Below are 15,592 nucleotides of genomic sequence, written 5' to 3' on the forward strand. Positions count from 1 at the left end.
ATCATCACTAAATTTTTCACATTTTTTAGCCAAAAGACAAACACTATGGATTGAGGTAAAAATCGGCTTTGAGTTACATTTAGCTCCTTTATATATAGATCACCCTATTTACAGATATAAGGTCGTAGTTATTAAAATTTTCAACAAATTTGCCCGAAATTCGGTATTGAATGTTGTGTTACCCATTATAAAAATTCCGCTATATTTCAACATAGTTTACAGGGCTGATTACCTAAGCTAATTACCTCACAAGTGTCGTCAGCAATAGGAGGGGATAGTCGGATCTTTAACATTGATTAAGATAAATTTCTTCATAATTTCCTAAGTATCAAGCAATAAATGGATCACCAAAGGCTCAAATCGTCTAAGTTAGGACAAGAATTTTTTAGTGTAATTAATTTGGAAGCTAACGAAGCCTAATTATATAGAGACGAGCTTGTAAGCTGTTTCTCAAGTTTTTTATTTATTCTTCCAGCCAGTGTTCTAGTCTTATGTTGTTGTTATAGGTGATTGTTATTAAAGGTAGTTTAAAGAGATTTCGAACTATGGTAGTTCCCGTGTAAGGGCATGAACAGAAAATTTTTTGTTAGCAAAGTAATCTGACTGTGTATGTGAACAAAGTCATAAATAAGCCCGACTTTTCTCCGTATACCAGCTGCCTGTCCACATATGTCTTAGAAATGTGCGCATGAGTGATTTTCCACTTAAACTCACGAAAAAAATTTACTCACACACACCTTTTTATATCGACTCACGAGAAACTTATGACTCAAGAGGTACTCACGATTCACGTAACTCTCATGAGACGCCCACGACTCACGAGACTATCAGGACTCACGGCAAAATCACGAGGTACGCACAACTCACGATAAAATCACGACGAAAAACTCACGAGTTACGGTTAAACAAATATTTTTCCATCAGATAGCATTTGAACGTACGAAAATTGATATATAAAATGTATCAGAGGAACAATTAACAATTTCCGCGACTATTTCGAAAGTAGAATAGAAATCAAACCTTTAAACAGATTCTTATGTTAAAATACCGTATGATTTGAGAGAATGCAAAAAATTTTGTTTTTCGTTATATTTTTAAACTTTAAACCTAGTACTGGCTTTGAATTTTCACACGAAAAACTGCCAAAACTGTTAAATATGTAGACGATGATAATGCGAATACATTCCGTACAAGTGGAACTGAGCAAAATAGTAGCGACATGTCGCTGCATCAGGATAAATTTCGCACAATTTTATTTGCATATGTAATTAAATGGTCACGATATGGGCCGAATCAACTCCGCTTCCATACTGTTGTCTTTGTTGTTTGACTTTTGTTTGTGTTCTGACAAAAAATAGAGTCCGTCGGATCTCGCAATAATTAAACAGGCATTTTCGCTGTGAATGAAGTCAGTACTAGGCTTTAGTCGTGATTTTCTCGTGAGTGTTTCCATCATTCATGATTTCACTCACTGTTTCAACTTTAACCCAAGTGGCCCTGTGAGTCTGTCATTCTTTTCACTCAATATCATGTTGCAATTGCATCTAAGCCCAAGGGGAGCGTGAGCAAAAGCATTAGCAACAAGTGGAATGCCAACACCAGTTGAACAAAACCTAATCAATTATTTTAGTTTTAATGACATCATATCTGAATAAAATGCCGGCCTCTGCCCCCTCGGCTGGCCATGCAAACTAATGAGAATGTCATCCAACGTTTCAACCAACCGCAGCATAGATCGCATGATATATTCTGAAATATTACATATTAATGGAATTTGCAGCTCGGCCGTGTTTGCGGCTTTTTTGGCACACGCACACAATTTCCTAAATGACAATCAATTAATTGTTAATAAAATGCAGATTTATTACTATTGACTATTCAATTGAATTGAATAATGGAGAACGCACAAACGCAACAGCCACAATTGGCCAGCGCCGTCGGTTCGTTGTGCAGTGATTTAATCTCCCACCCGATGCTATTAAGATTCACTTTGGAAATCTGAAAAAGAGTATCTGAGGTCATCCATTTAAGCGCACTCCAAATTATACAGAGTGTGTTCCAATTATGCACAAGACAACTTACTCATCACTATTATCATGAGTAGTCATCCGCCTCGTGCAGTGGAATGGCGCGCCACTCACCCACCACTCGCTGGCAACCACTTCGAGGCTTAAATATAGTCGCTGATATGATAATTAGAATGCGTTTCACATTACACTAAATTTTGCACTCGCCCACATGAATATGCCTCAACATAGACACCAATCAAACAATGTGGCTTTGCTTTCTGAGGCGTCCAAACTTGGCTGAAGTAAGCCATTTGAAATAGAGATAATGAATTTGAGAAATGGGACCACATGCAAGTAGTCCCATTTGAGAAAGAACATACTTTTACTTAGGCGATATCATTATATGGAAGCTATATCCAGTACTGAGCCGATTTAGTGATGCTCGGTTGGTGTTCAAATGGGCAATAAAGTACTTCGTAAACAAACTATGGCAAATCCGTGCAAAATTGCAAAAATTTCGGCTCGATAGAGAAGAGACTGTCCCACGCTATGTAGTAAAAACTTTTATTCCGAATGGGGAAACGCAAACCCTTTATTTATTTTTTCCTTTTTATGCCAATAAGCAAAACACAAAATAAATATTATGGCGATGAGTTGACTATAAGCCATGCCGACACGGCATCCAAACTTAGATGTAGTACTTCCTTGGGGATCCAGTTGAGAATTTTAGGTCCTAGTATGAAATTCTTAAACAAAGTGCACATTTATATGGCATTTATGGCTAAAACATGAACTTTACACTGCGCCACTACTGTGGGTGTGATGCAGTCGCTTTTTTAGCTGAATGGCGAACGCTAAGTATTTTGATAATAATCAATTTAGATATGGCTTCCGTATATAAATTTCGCCCGATTTGCACTTATAAGCACGTAATAACTACAATTTTCAATCGATTGGGAGTGTGTGGTTACCCATCTGAAATCCTCTGCCAAATAATATCAAAATCGGTCCATACTTTTGGCTTCATCCGTATGCTTATCAATGGGTCTATCTTTTGTTCTATAGTATCTATTATGCTTAACAGCCGATATTGCATATTTTGCGCTCTACAGTGCCAAAATAATAGGGATCAAGGCCGCTATAGGCACCCGCAGCAACTCATATTTACTTCTCTGCGTCAGGTAAAGTTTGGCGACAATATTAGCGTACTCGGCGAACGATCATGGGGCAAAAACTACACAAAACCTCTGTAACTTGTTCTTAAACAAATAATTGCAATTAAATCCAACTTCACCATGATTGCCACCTGCAACAAAATGTTTGTTAATTAAATAAACTAAATGACAACTAAATTAGTAGCGTTTGACATGTTAACTATGACAAAACACATCCACAGTAACACATGCATGTGTGCATACTACATATGTATGTGTGTATGTCTTTCCCATCCTATAATGGACAAATGGCAAATGTAGTTCCATAGATTAGAAATTTGAGCTGAATTGAAGTGAACTCAGCCGAGTTGTTGCGCGGTCGACTTGGTGGCAAGTGGGCGATTTGTTTGTTTAAGCAGTTTATTATTGTTGCCATCATTTAGTAATGAATGTGTGTTTGTATGTGCGTTTATGTCAAATTCGACAAATGTAAATTTATGCATGCTGCGCGTGTTTTGCTGCACAGCACCGAAATATCAACTGTGTGGATGTTTGCCCAATTCTGGTTTCCCACCTTGGCAAATACAGGGTCTATGTCATTAGTGATCCAGCAGTTATAATTCTTCGATAAGTTCCGAACTCACTCCTTTTTGCTCTGCTTTCATGCTGTTTCACATATTGCAAATAGTGTTTCGATAATGTTTGTATTCTGTTCGTCTTTTCACATGAACTACTGTAAAACACCATAAAAAAAAAACAAATATATATGATGGATGTGTGAAAAAACTGCTTTTATAAAACTAAATACGCAAAGCCAGTAGTTAAAACAATTAATCATTGTGTAAAAAAAACAAAGATTTATTGTAAAAGTTTTTCACAACAATTCCGAAAACGTACGGAGTGCACTGATTTCCATTGAACCTACCTTGTCATCTTGAAGCAATCCGTTTTCAATGCATTTAGTTATGTGTTAAGTTTTTGATTTTTCTAATTTCAATTTGTTGAAACGCAAACATCAATGTAAAAAAATACAGAAAAGTCTTGATTGTATTGAACTGAAAAGAAACAACCAAACAAGTATTGTGCATGCATAAGAAAAGGATAAACGAATTGAAAATGTAAACAAGTTCAGAAAAATGATTAACCTAAAAATGCAAGCAATATGTATATCACAAACACAAATGTAGATTTTGTTGTTAGAGTTGTATTTTCATACCGTACACCACTACTGGTTATACCGGTTATCTATATATATACCGATCCTTGCGAAATTTGCCTAATATGATTCTCTTATGACTTTTGTCTAAAAGTTTCAGATTTACTCTTTGTCGGCGCCTTTATCATCCGACCTTCTCAAAATTTGGCATCAAAAAACGATTGTGACAAATTGCATTGTAAAGTCAACAAATCATCTCCAAATAAATCTAAGTTGTATATTCCAACATTGTTTTTGTGATTTGTAATGGTACTTGGCGAAGCGAAGCAAATCAGGTCGAGACTCTTAAAAATGGAAACTGTTTAAAAGTAGTATGCAAATTATTTTTTTCTTAAATGGAAGTTCATTTAAAGGGTACTGCAATTGTTTTTAACCAATAATATTATAATTATTATGCCAGTTTTGATTTTATTAGAATTCGCTGTCTGGGAACTAAAAAACTAATCTTATCTCTGGTCCAAATCTATGAAATTTGTGAAATCGCCTTGTATTGTTGTTGAGTGTTGCGAAGAATTCCGTATGTGTGTTTTTATATCCACCAGCGAAGGATGCGGGATAATAAAGATATTGCGCTGAAGCTTTGTTTTGTCTATAGGCAGATAACGTGATAACGTTCGAAGATGGGATATATCGGACTATACTTTATATAGTCCCCATATAGACCGATCTCCTGATTTAAGGCCTTTGGCCCATAAACGTCGCATTTATCAACCGATTTTGTTGAAATATGCCACAGTGAGTTGCATTAGGCCCATCGATATTCTTGCTAAATATGTCCTAAGATGATCCATATTTGAATATAGCTATCATATATACCGATCTTTCGATTGAAGTTCTTTAACCCAACAATGGCAAATTTTCTATTTTATTTTGCTGAATTTTGACGAATTATAATTTAAATCAATATACCCGAGGTGGGGGGGGGTACCCAAACTTCGGTCCTGCCGAGCTTAATGCCTTTTTAACTGTTCGTTCCTAAATGAATTTTATTTTTAAGGCAAACTATGAATGTGTCTTTTGACATTTGTAAATTTTGGAATATGGTGTCCAAGATAATCCTTGCAAGAGCTAGAATTAGTGCGCTACCGCTATGTGGGGGCTAAGTCAAACATAAACCTATCTTGAGAATTTGTACTTTGCACATGTTTTTCTCTCTAAAAACCAAAATGCCAAATTACAGCGACATTTGTTGAAAAATGCGGTCTAAACTTAAAAAATAGATGAAATCGGGCAGTATGGCAATATGGAGGACCTTTCTCGATAATTTTTTGTTTGCATATTTGTTGCCCTCTAAGAAGCCAATATGTTAAATGACAGCAAAGTTTGTTCAATAATACCGCCAAACCCTTCAAAATAGGTGAAATCGGGCAGTACCGCTAAATGGGGGCTTTACCTAAACATGGACCAAGGGTCATAATTTTTTTGTGATAGTTTTTTTTGCCCAGAAATTTCAGATCTATAGCTTGGTTAGAAACATTTTTGTCGCACTTTCTCATACAAGTGAGACCACTGCGCAACGTGCCATTTTATGAATTTTACTAAGTGTATGTATTAATGTTGGTCGTTCTTTCTGATTAACATGTAACTTCCATATGTTCGTCCATTTTTGAGTCATAGTGCTATAATGTGTTCATTTGTCAACAGATCCTAAAGAACATGTACTCTCTTACGACTGTCGACATTGCAAGTCAATTTTATTAAAATCGTTTACGATTAGATATACGTACATCAGTGGAAAACAGAACCGAGAGGATGTTTCACTTTTTGCATTTTTTCGAATATTAAAAATCAAAAATATTTCAAAATATGTAAAAGTGTGCTAAGTTCGGCCAGGCCGAATATTATAAACCCTCCACCATGGATTACATTTGTTAGGATGTTGTAGAAGTCATTGCGCAAAATTTCAACCGAATCGGGTAAGAATTGCGCTCTATAGCTGCTCAAGAGATAATATAGGGAGATCGGTGCTATATCAGGTTATAGACCGATTCAGACCATATTGGCACGTTTGTTAGAGGGCATAGATGCAGTAACTGTGCCAAATTTCAGCAAAATCGGATAAGAATTTCGATTCAAGAAGTAAAATCTGGAGATCGGTTTATATGGGTGCTATATCTAACTGTGGACCGATATGGCCTATTTACAATCCCAACCGACCTACACTTAAAGGAAGTATTTGTGCAAAATGTCATTATCCTAGCTTTACTTCTTCGAAAGTTAGCGTGCTTTCCACAGACGAACAGGCAGACCGACGGTCATGGGTACATCGGCTTAAAATGTCAAAACGATCAAGAATATATATACTTTATGAGGTCTTAGATCAATATTTTGAGATGTTACAAACGGAATAATGAAGTTAGTTTACTCCTTCTTATGATGTAGGATATAACATTGCGGAAGTCTACACAAAAAATTAACAAAATTGGAACATCCACTCAGTTTTGCATTTTTAGAATAATATAAGAAATTTTTAGTTTTTGATACATTATTCACGGACCATTGACATATCTTTCATCAATTGTGTGAATTACCAATTTAACATTACGTGGACTGTATGTATGCATTTGGAAGGGACAAAGAGATTTTTGTTAAAAATAGGATCCAAGCTTTGTAATTGTATTTCTGAATTAAATGGAGAAATCGTAAAAATATTAAGTGTACTTATTTTACCAAATTACAACGAAACCGGATGGAAATTAAAACCTTGTTTAAAATTAGAGGTTAAAAATTCTCTCTGATGAATGAGGGATGAACTATTCAAATCCATCACAACGCGATACTCGATGGTGTGCACCAGTTAGAAGAGCGTGTCATGCCCCCCCTCTTCTGCAATACTTAAAATGCCGGCTGCATCATTTAGTTAACTTAGTTAACTAAAACTACGGTTGACAAATGACAACATTATGGCAAATTACCCAAAATCTGACGAACGTATATATGGGATCTATATATAATTCTGAACCGATTCCGAGCAAACTTCTAAGATAATTTTTGCAAGATTGGTCAAACAATGCGCTTGCAGTGGCTCTTGGGGTGAAAATCTGGAGATATACATATATGACAGCTAAATCTAGGCCATAAGAGAATCCTTCCAGCAAAAATTCGACAGAATCGGTTAACAAATGACCTTTTTATTGCATTATTAGTGAAAATCGGATGAACATATATATGGGAGCTATATATAGATCCGATTTTTTCCAATTTTAATAGGCTTCGTCTCTAGGCCGAAATGCATGCCTGTACCAAAGACGATCGGATAAAAACTGCGACCTATACTTTGTACACAAATTAACATGGACAGACAGGCAGACGGACATAGCTAAATCGAATCAGAAAGTGATTCTGGGTCGATCGGTATACTTATCAATGGGTCTATCTCTCTTCCTTTTGGGTGTTGGAAACAAACTCACTAAGCTATAATACCCTGTACTACAGTAGTGGTGTAGGGTATAATAAACGTTGATAAGGACTATTGAAAATGAGACTATCGTAACAAAATTAGTTCGCAATTAATTCGAGTAAAGTGTCAATTTTCAAGACAATAGTGTAAGTGCTTGAAAACTTTGCTTCTTATTTGCATGCTACCTGAGAACTGTACTACTCTAAAAACCTTTATTCTAAGCAAAACAAATTGAATTATTGTCTGCTCTAAATAGAACGATGGGGTGAACATGCAATTCAAATGGCAAAGCAAAGCGTTTTAAAACGCTTGGTGTTGAATATCTGTGAAGGAAATAATTATTCGAGGCAGATCGGCAGTAACTATGACACTCGATTTGTAAAGGGAGATTTATATACAAGAAATTGAAAAGAATAGGATTCTTTAACAAGTATTTCTAAGTGTTGTTCAAAATAATGAGAAGATCGTTTGATGAATGCTCCTGCAAGGGCTCTGGAAAAAAAAAATCGGCAGATACATATACAATATTGGAGCTATATATAAATCTGAACTGATTCCAATAAAATTTATCTACTTTAGTGCCAAATTTCGTGAGAATCGGTTGACAAATGTCCATGTTATTGCAATTTAGTTCAAATCGGACGATATATATTCAAATCGGAATATATATGGAAGCTGTTTCCAAATCTGAGCCGATTTTTTCGAGTTCCTATAGGTTCATATTTAAAATTGATTGAATCAAAAAGTGTTTCTGAGTCGACCTGTACACTTATGATGAGTCGATCGCTCTCTCTTTTGGGTGTTACAAACAACTGCACTAAGTTATAACTTCCTGTGGTATAGGACGTTATTTAAGACATTCATACAAAAGATGTTATCCAAAAACTCGATTTATCCTTTGTTGGTGCGCTAGATTTCTGTAACTTTATCTAAGGTGTGCCGAAAATGCTTTCACATCGTTATTAGAAGCTAAAAAAAAATCACGGAAGTTTGCGATTACAAATCGTAAGCAATTGGTTGATTCCTCGGTTTCCAAGCGATTTTCATTGTATTTGCATTACATTTCGTTGGCAACATTTAAACAGCTGAAGCTGAAATGAGTCAAATGTTTTGCTTTAGCCTATTTGTCGATGTCGAACGGTTGCTTTTCGATCGTCTAGGCTTCTTTTTCCGATCAATGTTCGTCTATATAAACGGTTTTAGTATTTATTTTTGATGAGTTTTTGGCTCTTTTGACTTTGATGAATCTGTTCATACATCGAAACTACTCTTTTTTTGCTCGAATTGCAATTTAAACAAACTCTTGAGTGACGAGAAAAATTCGTTTCGAGATAGACAAATAAGCTATTGATTGCATACACCATATGTATGTATATTTGTGTCAATTGCATTTTATCTGATTTAGAAGAAATGTTTAGAATTACAAAATAATTACTATATTATAAATATTTGTTCTTGTTTGGTTTTGGGATCGTAACATGATAAAACGCAAGGCGAAATTCCTATTTTGCCCCACACCACCGTTTCTTATTCTGATATACCCAATTCGTTGACGCGCATTTCTGGTAGCTGTTAAAAATGGCAAAAACAAATTTTTTATTGAATTCAATAGAAAGCGCCTTGCAAGGGCCCAAAGAAAAAAAGCTAAAAGCTGATTTTTTTTGCATTAGTACAGGGTATTAAAACTGCAATGTACAGGGTATTAAAAGTAAGTGCATTTGTTTACAACATCCAGACGGAAGAGAGATAGACCCATTGATAAGTATGCACAGAAAAAATAACTCTTAGAAAAGAACTTTAAATTCTCAACGAATTTTAGCTTTGAATCGAATACGTTTTTTGTTGAAGTACGTAAGGAAGTCTCTACAGCAGACTTGGCAGACAAAATTATTGAAATTTTGTTGACTTTCAATAAATTCTTTAGTTGAGGTAGTTATAAAAATAGGCGTACTACCGTGTAGAGCACAAATCTCCCATGTATTCATGACTTGCAAACCTAGGTTCAAGTCCCCCGGTCGGACGGACATAAAAAATATGAATTTCGTATTCATAAAAATTTTTTAAAAAATATGAATTTGTATTCAGAAAAAAATTTCTTAGAGTGGTTTTTACCTTTTTTTATTATTTTAATTTTTAATTTAATTAATTGAGAGACTTATTAATGTGCAGGAGTATGTATTGATTTATTTCAGCATAAAGATGATGTCGGTAGGCAAGAGGATGCGTCCTAGACTACCAATCATGAGTTCAATACTCTGCGGCAGCAAAATTATTAAAATTTGTTTTTAAGGGTAATAGTATACAATGACAGAGGAAAACCCGAGAGCAGCAGTAAAACGAACGAGACAAAGTAGTGCGAGCCGAACAAAGAAAATAAAAACACCACCACCCGAAGCAAGGCACATGGGTTGGCTGGTTAGATGGTTTTTTGCCTTGCTTATCCATACTGTTGTTGTTGTTATATGTTGGCTTGAAAAGAGTGCCTTTCAACAACAAATTTGTACTTTGGGTCGTTGAGATTCAAAATAAATTGTTGCAAGAAAATTAAAAACTTTCAATAATGTGATCATTTGTGATCATACCACAATATCTAAAGAGTTTTGTCGAAATTGGTTCAGATTTAAATATAGCAAATCTATATGCTCGTCCGATTCTCTCGAAATTTCGAAAACTCTTAGTATTACTGGTGAGTTTCTCCTGACTCTCCATATTACTGGTTAATCTTTTAGAAATCGTTTCAGATTTAGATATAACTCTCATATATACATATCGCCCGAGGCACTGCAAGCGCATTTATTGACCAAAAATTTAGTACAACGCTTTCCTCGGCGATATTGTTGTAAATCTAAGAAGTTTGCTCAAAATCGGTTCAGATTTAGCTATAGCTCCCATATATATGTTCGTCCGGTCTTTAGAAATATTGCAATAAAGTGCTTAATTGTCAAACGATACTCTCGAAATTTGCCAAGAAGGATTTTCTTATGACTTAAAAGAGTGGGAGAGTGAGAAAAAATCCCAACTAAAGGAAATCTGCTGCTGGTAGTGTAGTATAGAAGTAGTGAAAGTGGATAAAGTCATTCGTTAAAAACTAACAAACCTTAACACTTGATTTAAAATTGAGTTTTTTTTTAGGAAAAAACGACACTTTGCCAGTATCGATGGGTATTCGTATAATTAAGACAAGGAAGATATCTATATCATAATTCTTCATAAATTATCTTATGTGATGAAAAATAGTAAGAGTGTGTTGGTGTAATCAAACAAATGTCGCGGCTGAGATCAATGTATGTAAACATATTGAATTAATTGCGGAATGAAACAAATCGAGTTTTTCCAAGATTTAACATTACCATTTGCGTTAATTTTAACATACATAAACAAATTAATATGAAATTTTAATTATTTTGGTATGGTATCAAAACAATTTCGATCTGGCACCAAAGACAATAAGAGCTTGGTAATAAATCTAATACCTTCATGGGCGGACATGCCAACCTCTGCGCTTTGATGACATGACATTTATCCATGCCATCCATTATTTTGATACCACATAGTGGTAAAATATCCAACTGATTTTAATAGAACTCTCTTAAGCTTTATATAGTACACTGAATAAATTTTTGTCCGAATTAATGAATCCTTAGCTTTGCTTTGAAGGTCGAAATATCGTTGAAAGTGAGAAAATTTATCTTTGAAAAAGACAACAGTGAACCATTATTAGCGACACAAATAGGGGCGTCTTTAATTTTTCAATGTTTTTAGGTTTTTAGCCGGGCCGAACATTGGGAACCCACTACCATGGATTCTGCTAAAAATGTATGCGAAAAAAATTAAGTTGAAGGGCATAATTTGATTCTACATACCATACTTCTGTCAAATCAGCAAAAATTATAGGGAGATCGGTTTATATGGGAGCTATATCAGGTTATAGACCGATTCGGACTGTACTTGGCATAGTTGTTGGGAGTTATAACGGTACAGTATATGCAAAATTTCAAAATTGAGGCTTGTAAGGGCTCAAGAAGCCAAATAGGGAGATCGGTTTATATGGGAGTTATACTAGATTATAGACTGATTCGGACTGTACTAAGCATAGTTGTTAGAATTCATAACAGAATACCACATACAAAATTTCAGCCAAATCGGACAAAAATTGAGTCTTCCCGGGCTTCAAGAAGTCAAATTGGGAGATCGGTTTATGTGGGAGCTACATCTACGATCAAGCACATTTATACTTTATGGTGTCTTTGATGAATATTTTGACTACCCCCATCCTATGGTGGTGAGTATAAAACTTCTGTAAGCTTAACTGTTCGAAAATTAGTTTGTCAAAATCCTTATGCCCACGACTTTATAGGTTCGGAAGTGTTGCAAACGGAATGACGAAATGAATACACCCCCATTCGTCGGTGGTGGGTATAAAAAGAACATCTGCCTTAAATCGATCTTACAAAAGTCATGCCACCTTCTCTGCAGCCTGTACCAATCCAAAAGAAATATCTTTCAAATCTGTCATGTCTACTTGAGCTACTGGACCCAGCGGGTCCATTTAAACCCCTTCTGTAAGACTTGTAATTCACTTCTAAAAAAGCATAACAATTTCGAAAAGGCCTTTCAGCTTGCAGTTTCACTTTCATATTCGCTTTTTCCAAAAGCCCCTTCGACTAATTGTAAGCTATGAATTCCTGTGATGTCATTACAAAATTCTAGAAAAGAAAAAACAAACTAAAACCCAAGTTAATTTATTGTATATTAGGCTTTTGGCGGTGTTCTGGTTCTGTGTGCGATATCCTAGTTGATAGCTCATTGGTTTAGCAAACTGAGGGTCAAAAGATTAAATCACTGTGAAGGCAAATTAAGTTTTCGAAATTTATTTTTACATTTTCGAAAACTTAATTTGCCTTCACAAGATATCTCATTCTTAAAATAGATGTGAAGAGATTGTAGCCTAATTAAAAAAAGAGGTCCTTCGTAAATAGAATTGCGAGAGATAGGCAGTTTTTTTGGTACTACACATTCAATATTTTTTTGGTGTATTTTGGTATTTGTACATCGTAGAAAGCATATGCATATAAAATTTTTTGTTGATTATAGATTTGTTGTAGAAGCTTTTCAGGGAACGAGCATAGCGAGAGTGTTTAATATTGAGAATCGAAATTTTTCACGATTTAATTTTTTTTAAGCATTACAAAAATTGTTTTTAAATTTTTTTGCCTGTTTGGGCAATGAGCATTAAATTTTACAATTATTGGTTGTTTTTATTTCGAGACGAGCTCAATGATCGGAGATTGCAAATGGAAAAGGAAAGCCAAAGATAGAAACGCAAACCAACCACTATGGGACGCGTTTCGTCTTTGGTTAGAAGACTTTTCAACCATATTAGGTGTGCTGGCTTTAAGGGCCGTGAGTTAGTGTGTTGTACTTGAATCGTATAAATTGCGCAAGCGCATCTATGATACAATTTTCACAATAACCACGCTCAACAACCCTGTCTATTAGCTGTACTTTTTCCCAATGCATGTGTTTTTGTAAAATGACAGCCTTTTTTCTGTGGCAAAAAAAGCATTACCAAAATGTTAATTATAACATTGTTATTATAATAAAAATTTCTTCATAAATACTGGGGGGGTGTTCCAATATACATCGGTATTTACAAAACTGGACACTAGAAAGACCAAGTATTTTTGACACATTTTTACTTTATTCACCAAAATGGCAGCTTTGATTTTTAGGTAGAAAACTTTAAAATTGTTGTTTTAAAATCTACAAAAGGCATTAAAAAAGTTAATTTATATTGTTCATTATTTTTAACTCGACCTTGTTTATTCAATATTGTTGTTTTTAATTTATATTATTAAAAAAAATTTAAATTTTATATTTAAAATAGTTCTAACCGGTCGCTTTGACGGGTATGCTCTTTCTAGTGTAATCGCAGCTTGAAAGTAGGTTTATTTGGCACATTTCCTTTGATATAAATGTCAAATAGGCCTGCTTTAAAGCGTTAAGTGTTGTGAATACCGGTGTAAATATCTAAAATAATTTAATAAAATAAACAATTAAATTAAATTAATTAAATGTCTAGAAATGAAAATCGGATTTTTAGTGAAAATCTTAAATAAATAATAAAGGCCAGCAAATGGATTGCTCCGATATGCGATCATCAACCCAACATCAAACCATGACGGCAAAAAAAAACCTGTTCTAAGCTGCAATGCCGAAACAACCACCATGCCAAAAAGTGTTACAATGTAAATTTTGAAAATATTTGAGAAAAAAAAAAATAAACCCGAAGAAGTATGTGATGACGTCAAACCAATAGTTGACAAAATGGGTAAAGGCATCATAGAAACTTTATCCCTTTTTATACCGTACACCACTTCTGTGGTACAGGGTATTATAAATTAGTAAATTAGTTTGTAACACCCAAAAGGAAGAGAGATAGACCCATTGATAAGTATACCGATCGACTTAGAATCACTTTCTGATTCGATTTAGCTATGTCCGTCTGTCTGTCTGTCCATGTCAATTTGTGTACAAAGTACAGGTCGCAATTTCCATCCGATCGTCTTCAAATTTGGTATGTGCACGTTTTTCGGCCTAGAGACGAAGCCTATTGAAATTGGAAAAAATCTGTTCAGATTTGGATAGAGCAATGTGTTCGTCCGATTTTAAGTACTACTGCAATTAAATGGTAATTTGTTAACCGATTCTCTCGAAATTCGGCATGAAGGATTTTCTTATGACTCCCAACATTACAAGTGAATTTCATAGAAATCGAATAGATTTGGATAAAGCTCCCATATATATGTTCGTCTGATTTGCTGCAATAATGCAATAAAATGGTCATTTGTTAAGCGATTCCCTCGAAATTTGGCAGGATGGATTTTCTTTTGACTCTCGACATTATAAATGAATTTCATAGAAATTGGTTCACATTTAGATATAGCTGTCATATATGTATATCGCCCGATTTTCACTCCTAGAGCCACTGCAAGCGCATTTTTGACCAATCTTGCCAAAATTTTGCACAACGCTTTTCTCGACGAGTACCACATTATCTGAGAATGTTGCTCGAAATCGGTTTAGAATTAGATATAGCTCCTATATATATATGTTCGTCAAATTTTGGGTAATTTGCAATGATGTTGTCATTTGTGAACCGTAGTTATTATAGTTTGAACATATTTGCTCGTAATGTGATACGTATTGTTTAACAACCCATCTGAAAACATCCGGCGACATCCATCAAAATTGTTTCAGAATTAGACATAGCTCCCACTTTGTACCTATAGGGTAGGTGTAGGGTCTTTATAATACCGCTCGACTTTTGCCTTTCCTTACCGGTTTGTAATTAAGGTTCTTATGGTACTGTAAATAGCAGTTAAAAAGTAATTGCCGTTTATATTGATGTAAAATGTGTGCGAGTGTTTCATCTATCGCAACTAGCCATGACATACATAAAAACCGTAGTAGTTCTTTAGTTTTGTAATTGTATTTTTAAACGTGCTCAAGTTAGCTTCAGTTCAAATAAATTGATTTGAAATTTCACGTCGATTCCATGTCCAATTTGATAGGTTTGCTATTTACAGAATTTATAGTGAAGTAGTATTTTTTAACTTTTTTTCAATTGTTTTTGAATTTATTGAAAAAAAAAAAAATTAAAAAAAAATTTCTTCTTATTTTATCATCAGAATGAATTTTGAATCTGATACAGACCACTGTGCGCACATATATAGGAAAACACAATACAAAAACACGGACAAAAAGCGTAGCTCTTTAGTTTTAAAATAGTAGTTTGGCGAACAATTCATAT

General features: G+C 34.7%; 1 long non-coding RNA gene across 1 annotated transcript in view; it reads right to left on the minus strand.

Annotated features, from left to right (window-relative positions):
• The window catches only part of LOC131994887 (uncharacterized), a 347,364-nt gene that overhangs the window by 90,443 nt on the left and 241,329 nt on the right, over nt 1-15,592 (minus strand). The window contains exons 2-3 of the long non-coding RNA XR_009396920.1: nt 4,089-4,218; nt 3,738-3,896 (exon numbers count right to left, since the gene is read on the minus strand). This is a non-coding gene — a long non-coding RNA (uncharacterized LOC131994887). The remainder of the gene's footprint in view (nt 1-3,737; nt 3,897-4,088; nt 4,219-15,592) is intronic.

Source organism: Stomoxys calcitrans, chromosome 2, assembly GCF_963082655.1.
Source record: "Stomoxys calcitrans chromosome 2, idStoCalc2.1, whole genome shotgun sequence".
In the NCBI taxonomy this organism is placed as follows: domain Eukaryota; kingdom Metazoa; phylum Arthropoda; class Insecta; order Diptera; family Muscidae; genus Stomoxys; species Stomoxys calcitrans.